This window comes from Anarhichas minor, unplaced genomic scaffold (genome assembly GCF_050575085.1).
Source record: "Anarhichas minor isolate MPS153535 unplaced genomic scaffold, ASM5057508v1 ptg000021l, whole genome shotgun sequence".
Taxonomy (NCBI): domain Eukaryota; kingdom Metazoa; phylum Chordata; class Actinopteri; order Perciformes; family Anarhichadidae; genus Anarhichas; species Anarhichas minor.
In genome coordinates, this window is record NW_027466467.1 from 7,925,714 (window position 1) to 7,935,741 (window position 10,028).

The window sequence follows — 10,028 nt, forward strand, 5'->3', positions numbered from 1 at the left end:
ATCAGCTGTCAGATCCTCTTTCCCATGCTGGAGTAAAGCTCTAAATATCATACGTCACAGGGCAGATGTCGATTTCATTTAGATACATTCTAGTATTTATGTATTTATTTACTTGTATTACATATTAATGGTCATTGTGAAGGCCCAGTGTCTTATGTTCATAGGTTGAATTCAGCCATCCCCAAACCATTTCATTTGGTACTTTCTTGTCCCAATTACATACAAGTTTAACACATTGTTTAACTAACCATATTAGTTATGATTTGAGATCTTTCTGCCTGCCTTAGATTTATCACGAGTTTGCTTAAATCTTTTAACGTTGTGTGTATGGTTTCTTATTAATGTGTATAATGATTACCAGTACTTGCGCACTGGAGGCAAACAATTCTAAAAAGCGGCAGGCCGGGTCGGAACAGGCAGATCAGATGTGGAAACGAGGATCAAGCGCAAGTGAAGGGATATAAATAGTGAGGGACTAATGAGGGAATGGGCTGCAGGTGAGAAGGGGAGGGGAAGACCAGGTGAGGGGAATGAGTGATAACAAGGTGTGAGTGGCAGGACCTGAAATGACGGGAGAGTTAGAGAAACAGGCAGGATCAAAACAATCTCAGACGTATAGTGGAATTTGTGACAGTCTCAATGTTATAGCCTCACAAAACCTCTCCATTTAAAATATGTCTGGAAGCAAGGGTGATCCGAGACGGAAACAATCCAACGGGCCAGATGCTCTCTGAAGAAATGCGCTGACTGGTGCAAAAGCAGGAAGAAATGAACAGCCAGTCTCCTTACAGAAAGCAACTTACACAAAATGATCTCAAAGGAGATACGGTATCTATTCATCACAACTAGTGTGGCTGACTTCCTCCCTCCACTGGTATCATGTGACTGGCCTTTCGCTGCTTTGGTTCCTAGTCACAGATGGCACTTGCATTTGTCATGGCCTAAGTGCTGAGGAGAAGAAGGTGAGAGCACCCAAACAACAACACTTCACAAAGAGCTGCAAAATGAATCATGGGAGCTTTGTCCGCGGCATCCTGTACCCTTTGATAAATCACTTCACCAAGTCTCACTTCTTTATAATTCACCACATGCCTTTTATTTTAAAAACACACTTTTCTACCCTATTGATTACACGCATTCAGAAGGTGATGGTCTGACGGGGAAGAATGGGGGATGTTCTCATGCATGACTGATAAAACAACATAATTTAAAGGACAAAAATGAAGCTGGAACACTAAAATCTAAATTTCCTTTGACTTTGTATTGCATGCCCAACATTTCTGTGTGACGTGAGTCACACACACCTCGTTCGTTGACTCCGCTAATGCCCTTCTCTCTTTGTGTCTTCGGTGACAGATGTCCCTGCCAAGCCTGATTGCCTAGTGGCTGATGCCTCAGCGCTGACAAAGCCCTGTGCAACAGCATGCATGACTTTGTCTCTTTTAAGACTTTGTCTTTCATACAAACACTTGGCACACACTGTCTTTCCTGTTTTTGCCTAGTATGACTCCATGATCCATGTTTTGCTCTGAAAACTAATGCAACTTCAAACCAATCAAAATATACTCAGTCTGGGTCACTTCACCACCATTCACTTGGCCCGTTAGGGTCTTTGTCATCCACAGCTTGGAACAGTCCCTAATGTGTCCCACTGAAAGGTCTCAGGAAGAGACTATGCACAGTTTGTGCACTTTGTCAGAAGTGTGGAGGTTAAACATCTGTGCAAATGCCAAACATGACTCATCAATCTTGGAGTCTTTTCTCTTGTAAAACAGGTGCGTCAATTAGTCCAGTTGGGGAGAACCGCAGCTATAGTTTTTTTTTTTTTATCTCCCATTGGCCATATTGGGGTGCAATGCCCACCCATGGTACATTGTGAAAAAACTATAAAAAAAACTCCTACAAAAGCATAATTCAGTTTATATTACTGTTACTCTACTGCTCCCCCTGTTTCATTACCATGTTAACTGTCCTCAACTAGAGCTTGGTCATCATCTTAATCTATTTTCTACGCTGCAACCTTCCAGATGCAGATATAGAAACATTTGGTCGTCATATCCTCTTGCTTGCCTTTCAACTAACCCACCCTGACTCAAAACTCTACAGTATTGATGATCCTCCTATAATTTTTCTTTTGAACTACACAGCGGTAAAACTTCACCCCTGGTGCACCAAATGTAGTTTCTACTACCACAACCTCCGAGTGAACGGCTCAAGTCAATATCCACCTGTCATGCGGGCCGGAGAGCTCACAGTTGATGTGTGGCCTGCCAATAGCCCGCTCTGTGCTAAAGGCCTCTGCAGCACCGGGACCAGATGTGAACAAGTAGATTTCATCTTCGCTGTCAGTCGTTCCCTTCAGGCACCTGCAGATGGATCAATAACCCCCCCCCCCCCCCCCCCCCCCCCCCCCGTCACAGACAGAATGAGAAGTCTTGGAGTGGCTTTTGTGGCAAAAGCATGTACAGATCTATTGGGTTTGTATGGATCGATTCAGGGCATGCACATCAAATGGGAGAGGAGGACGGGGATAGAGTGTGTGTGTGTGTGTGTGTGTGTGTGTGTGTGTGTGTGTGTGTGTGTGTGTCCATGAGGGCATCTCTATCACCTTCGCTGTAGGTCAATAAAGATGGAGGAGCTGCATTACAGTGAAATATGCACAAACATGCTTGGCAATCCAGTCCTATCTGATCAGTCTGTGGCGCCTAATAGAAATATGGATCTGGTCTCGCGCGTTCCCTGTCGCACTGACATTTGATTCATCCCTTCACGAGCTGGTACACTGGCCCCATTCTGGCGTCGGTGTGACACACTGACACTTTGTGATGCTTTTAGTCACAGGAAAGCAAGAAAAAATTGTTCCCGTGAATGTGAAAAATGTTCTTCATGCTGTTGGAAAACGAATAATAATGGCGCCCCATTACCTGAGCACAACAGGAGAGAGGACACTGTGGACATTAGTATGGCCCTCCTCTCGCCACATTCACCTTCAGGTTGCGTTGGAGAACGTTGTGAGGGTCTGGAAATTAGAGTGTCATCCAAACTGTGATCAACTCCGCACCCTGTCACAGGCCGCGATTATGATTCAGCCACATAAATGTTACATCAGACTGTCCTCTGCTTGCAAAATGCTGACCTTTCAAACAGCAAAGAGGGGAACAAGGGGAGAAAGCTAACCTTTAGATTTGAATAACATCTGGACAGTTTGAGCTGCTCTACTGCAGTGTCAGAGTGCCACCTGGTGGCCAAATGATACACTGATACTGTAGTTTGTGTTATTATTTTATTCTCTCATGAACACATTGCAGCTCAAATTTTGAGAAAATAATTGTATAATGATATGAAAGCAAACGTGATTGCACAACAAATATGACAGTAAAGTGTCTTATAGACAATAGTATGTGGCTTCATTAACCATGCATTCATAATTCATATTATTCAATTCAATTTATCAGTTGTCAAGCATTACGTATTGTTCCTTTCCCTCTTCAACACTCGAGAACGCTTCCATCAAGCCACCGGTAGGAAGAAGGTCTTTTGGGACCAATGTACTTGATTGTGTGACGATAACCAATTAACATGCTAATTTGGCAATTCATCTTTGCCATAATTGCCTCCATCAATATAAACCGAGAGCGTGCAGCCTTCATTTGTAGGACATCGTTTTGGACCTTTTAAATGGCTGCCGTATTTTGATTTATAGTGGATGGCAAAAGGTGGTGGCTTGCAAAACAGCATAATGTAGGTGACTGTCTTTGTTCTTTTTTGGAGGGAGTGTGAATGTACGACTGCTTTCATTAGTGATGACTGGTTTTCATATGACCTGGCTTCTTACATTAATGGCAAAGCAACGGGGCAATAAACCATCTTTGACCCATCGCGGAGATAACTGGCAACCCACTGGGGATGTCAGTGACCCACAGAGAGGTCTGGCTGTCCTCTGCCTCCTTGTTTTCCTGTTTACGTGACCTCCCCCTCTAATCACCACGTGTTAGCTCATGAGAATCAGTGATCATGCCGGCTTTTCTATAATCTCTGACCGGCTTCAATACACTGTATGCATCACTTCTTTTAAATTGTTCCATCAACATTCACGCAGCACCTGAACAGAACAAACCTCACTAGATAGCAACGTCTTTTTGATTACTGCTTCCTGTCTCCTAGTCGAGTCACTTTAGAGTCAATGAAAACAGCCACTTTATTGAGATTTAACTTAGCCTTTAGTCTTATACAACTATTATTATAAAAGCGTCATGCTTTTGCTGAAGCATGTTGCAACTTCTGCTGTTCTAATGCAATCCTGGCCAACTCCACTTGAAGGTAGAAAGACACAGGATGATGGATAAAAAGAAAGTGGAAAGCCGCCATCCACAGTTTCCCAACCGTTTTGCGTGATTTTTTGAGATCACATCTTCAAAACCCTCTTGACAAAACTCCCAAATATCCTTTATTGTCAATAAACTCTGCTACAGAAGAGACGAAAGATCACCACCACCGCAACAGAATTATCAAAATCCCTCTCTCCCTGACGACAAGCTGGAATCAACGAAACCTGTGGGATGTCAAGCGTTGGTACCTTCAGTAACATGGAGGCAGTGCTGTGTTGGAAATCCTCAGTATGCAGAGCAAAGGGAGGTTGAGGGAGCAGCTCCCTGAGGGCTCCAGAGCAGCTCAGGAGCTTATCAGAGCAGAAATCCTGGAATTGAACCTTGCTGTCCAAGGAGGCAGTCCACTCAAGATGCATGTGTCTGAGCCTCCACCCAGCTGCGTATCGCTATAAGATGTCAACACTTGAGGGTGAGAAAAATTCAATTCATAATTTCAATTCATTATCTGGAATCTATTTCTGGAATGGTACGTAAGTATAAGTTGAGTAAGTAGTGAACATGCCTCCATCATGTCAGTATCATTAGTAGACGTGCAACATGTTAACTGATAGATCTGTTGAGTGATTAAATATGATGACAAAGGGTAAGCCTCACACATGTCTTCCGTTCAAGCTCATTTAGGTATTTGATCGTTCGCAATCAACTCATTACCAGCGATCAATTCGAGGAAGCCGGCTAATATCCGATTTCTGCTGACAAACTGAACCACTGAAAATGTACTGACCTGCACTTTGCATACTAATTGATGTTTTAAATCAGTAAAGCTGAGGAGTGGCAGGTTTTGCACGTAACACCAGCCAGAGAGTGATCATGCTGACTGTCTCGTTGTGGGTAAACCCCTTCCTCTTATTTGTCAGCATCATTGTACGTTATGCATTCATGCAAGACACTCGCATGTCTGCATAATACAGTGATCACGGTAAGCGTGGTACATCTGTGTGTCTTATCCACCAAGCCCTAAATGTTTACTTAACCGGGATTTAATGTGCAGGACTTTAACTTGTAATGGAGTACATTTAATCTTTTATATTGGTACTTTTGCTGAAGTAAATTATCTTCTCACCACTGCACCTTATACCAACCTGCCAAACGGACGGATGATGGATTGACTAGATGTGACAGTCTATTTTTTCTTCATGTTATTGATTCCCACAAAGTGAAACCATGGAGTCGGGTCAAGACACAGTTTGTTGAATTGTGCATGTAATTACATGATGCTAGTATTATTAACTCTACTGAGCAGGGCAAGGGCCCATTACCTCAAATGCCTTGTTTTCAAGCATCACAAATTAGCGTTAATAGCTTGGACAGTAAACATGGCTAATTACACTCCACCAGCATCTCCAGCGTTATCTTTTCTCACTGAGGGAATGTGTCTTTCCATCCTAATTGGTCTGCTCAACTTCTCTCATCTTAGGAAACTGCTGCCCCCTAATTTTCCCAGTGGTAATGTTCCCAGATGCCTGCAGGCCTGCTGGAAATGATTCCTGTGATGTGTTCAACGATTACTGAATATGCTCGGCACTCTGTGGTTGGATGTGAGCAATCAACACAAGGGGCTATAAATATATTGGAAAAAGCTGTTGGCAGGGTAATTACGTGTGGCAATAATAACAAATGCTGGCAGTCATGTCATTTGGTAAAACACTAATGGACATTTTTCTATTGCAAAAGGACTTTTAAAAAAAAGAAAAAGATATCCATTTTCAGTATTTTGATGAGCCATGTTGCAATACCTCAAATTACCAGCAGAGGAGGCACATGTCATTCTGTTCCAATGTGAAAACAGAGGGATCTTTGACATCAGGCTAAATTGTTCTTCCTCAGGCTAATGATATCACTAATGAGTAGGAAGTGGGAAGATCTAGTTTTCTGGTTTGAGGAGATGAGCCAAACCCTGATCTGATCCCACACAAAGGTTTGGAAAAGTAACAAATAAGAGCTGAGGATTTACAGCCCTTTGCCATGTTGACATAAGGGGACTAGATAATGTTATAATCGTAAATTGACCTGAGGTAGCAGGAATTAAGAAAGCCTTAACATGTCAGTGAGGATAACCTGAAACGTTTCAGGAGAGAAAGGTATAAAAGAAGAGTTAGAAGAAGAAAACAGTGGGAGAGCTGGCCAGCAGCCTCGTAATAAAAGGTGAGATGAAATCACATTTCTTAATAGCTGCTGCAGGAGCAGGAATAGTGAGGCCTTAAGATGTGAAGGATGTGCCTGTAGCTAATGGAGTCAGATAACGGCTGCTCCCTGCTTTTCATCCCAGCTCCAAGTTGTTTAATTAGATCAAACGCTGATAAATGAGTCTTGACTTTCAAATGAGCTTCTCAAAGGGTTGGAGGTGGAGAGATCTCTATCCACGCTGATAATAAAGTTGGCGCTAGTCAGCAATTCATCAGGGAGTCTAAACACAACATGTGCTTTCTGCCTCATATACGAATGCATGCATAACAAAAACACGTACAGTATCACTGCAAGGGTCATTTCCCTGCAGTATTAGTGCGTCTCATTGCGCGTAAAGCAACAAACTTTGTGTTGGAAACGTTTTCCATTCATCAAAATGTATCTATATGTATCGGCAGTTTCGTGCATGACACTTTTCCTTGGGGCCCCTGAATATCTCCTCATAACACCGTAGGCATTTAATCTGTCTCTCTTTCTCAGCTCACCTCCCATCTCTGCCATGGGTCTAATCCTCTGTGACTAATAGGCTGGATATGAGGATTATTTTATTTTTTTTACCTGCCCAGAGACACAGTAAAAGAGAGACAGGAATGAGAGACAGGAGGGAGAGATGAATGGATACGTGGAAAGCTTTTTTGACGGCATGACAGAGTGGTCACCATACTGCTCCTGAGCTTTAGAGTCAGTTTGAGAGTTCACACGCTGAAATAAAGCCTGAAAGCCACAAAGCTTCCATGTTGCACTCGCTTAAATGTTGAGACTGAAGGAATAGTCACGCCTTTCTTCTGCATATAAACTAATGAATTCTGGGCGATTTTTCAGTTTATTAAGAGATTAATAAGATCTCTGATCCACTTTCCTCTCAGGCGTTCTGCTCAGTGGAAAGTATCTCATATATTTAAGCTGCATTCCACGTCTCTGTTCTTTTGGTAATAAGAAAGTCATGCAGTTTGATGTGCTTGATTTAATAGCTGACATTTAAAAAAATATATTTGAAATAACCCCTGGACTTTGTTTTACATTTGACAGTTGACCGGAATAAGCAATGCAGCTCTCTGTAGCCCGCTATGAACTGTGGTCCAAATCAGAAAATGAGCTACAAGCATTACCAATGAGGACACTGAGATAGCTGATATCCACAACATTAATTTTGCAACAAAAGTCTGAAGCCATGCTAGCAGCTTTGTGGGGCCTTAACATTACTTTGACAGGCTACAGCTGCTGAATGCTAACGTTAGCATGCTAGCGTGCGCACAGTGACAATGCTAACATGCTGGTATTGAAAAGGGTTATGGTATAAGATTTATCATGTTCACCATCTCAGTTTAGCCAGTTAGCATGCTAACATTTGAAAGTCAGTATAAACAGTATAGAAGTCTATGAGAAAATGACCCTACTTCTCACTTGATGTATTAACTCAGTAAACATTGTAAACACGAGGTTATGGTCCATGTTTTCATCCTAAAACTGTAACCCTTTCATAATGTGTTCATGAAAGTTAATTGACCCGTTAATTGGCCACCTCAAAATGTTTTGTTCAATGTTCGGTTGCACTGCGTCCCACTTTCTCGTGTCACTTCTGGTAGCAAAAAAACAAGATGGCGATAGACAAAATGCCAAACTCAAGGCTTCAAAACCGTAGTCCACACATCGATGGGGGACATCACAGTGACTTCGTCCACTTCTGATAAACAGTCTATGATTAACACTTAGCTAAATTTGTTTTTCAAGTAAGTATAGCAAGTATTGGACAAATAGAAGTTTTGACCAGACGATAGGGCTGAAGAAAAATCACCAAAGTCATTAGGGATACATCAAACAGAAACTTGAATGGCAGCATAAAATGCCATTGCAATCCATCCAGTTGTTGAGACTGACATTGACATCCCTAAAAGCTTTCCTAAACCTGATCCAAAGAAGAGTTCCGCGGTAGCTTTTCGAAACTGTTGTCTTCTGTCATGTGGAGGAATTGCTCACGGAGGAGAGCACCTCATTGCCGAGGTCATCCATGTTTGCATGCTCCAAGAACTAATTTGAATATTCAAAGGCGAAGTGTGTTGGTAAAAACTTTCTCATGCTCTCTTGCCGTATGGTTCACTCCTTTTGATTTCAAGGGCTTTGGCTCGTTAAGATTGCATCTGCGGATAATCAGATTGTAGAAAGAATGAGCCAGTAAAGCTTTACGTCTGAGACAGATAGGATACAATAAAGCTAATCTTATTAAACAACTTCTATAGTAAATATATGCAGTGATCCTCCCTCGTTCACATTGTAATCCTATCAAAAGGCTGCGAACAAAGAGGAGAAAGTAGTCCTCTTTCAACAATCTGTCAAGCTGCATTGTCCCAGGCAGATCCACTAATGTATTTCCACTTGAGAGAGTGCTGTTGGGCTTTGGGATAACTTGTCTTCAAAATAAGGCAACATAATAGCTATTGGATTGGAAAGTTATTCAGCTAGAGAGGTGATTTCTTTGGGATATTAGCATATCTCTCTCTCTCACACTGTGCTTTGTGTGGCAGGATCTCATTTTGCACTGACTTAACAACCAGGAATGGCTATTTGCAAATCCATACCTAAGTTTGTGTGTGAAGAGTTTAGTAACTTAAACATTTCATAAAAAACTCACTTTTTTAGTGTTAAATTCTGTGTGGTGCAAGACGTTTTCATTCAGTAATGTGTAAATCGCTACTTAACACTCAAACTCATTTAAATATTACAGTTCATTATTCAAATGCAATTCAGTCATCATCCTATTCTCACCTATTATTAACCATGTTACTAGCTGTAGTGCAAATAACAAGTTACCTCGGAGTGAGAGTGGTCCCTGTCTGATCTCAGGCCTCTACACAGTCAGGTTGTTCATAAAGTGGAATAAAGGCGTCCACATCTTGTAAAAATCCTCACTTTTTCCACTCACATTTCCACCTGACCACATATAAAGAATGATACACTATCAACCCTTGTATTAAAAACGTCTCCACGTCACAGAGGAATTGCTCTGCACTGTGCGCATCCACAGAGATGACCCGTCTTACAGTAAACTCAGTCCTCGGGGATCTCATTTACTCTGCTTCTCTAGAGTTTCCACTCAGTTTTGGGAATATCAATTGCACTCGCTTCTAAGGCCTGCTATCCAATGGAATAATTCAGTTTAATGAACAGAGTCCACAGAACACATAGCATTCCATTTGCTTCTTCAGAGGTGAGCAGGTGTATTTCTTTTGTGGGAGCCACCACACACATAAAAGCAGGTGCACACATTTGCAGCGGGACATAAAATGAACACGTCAGCCTTTCACACACACATCCATTACATGTTGTTTGTGTTTCGCTGACTCCTCCCTGCCTTGTTCACTCAAGGGTAGAGTTCGTGAGATGGCGTGTTGGTTTGTGTGTGTGTGTGTGTGTGTGTGTGTGTCAGAGGGATTAATATTGTTAATGGCGTCAAAG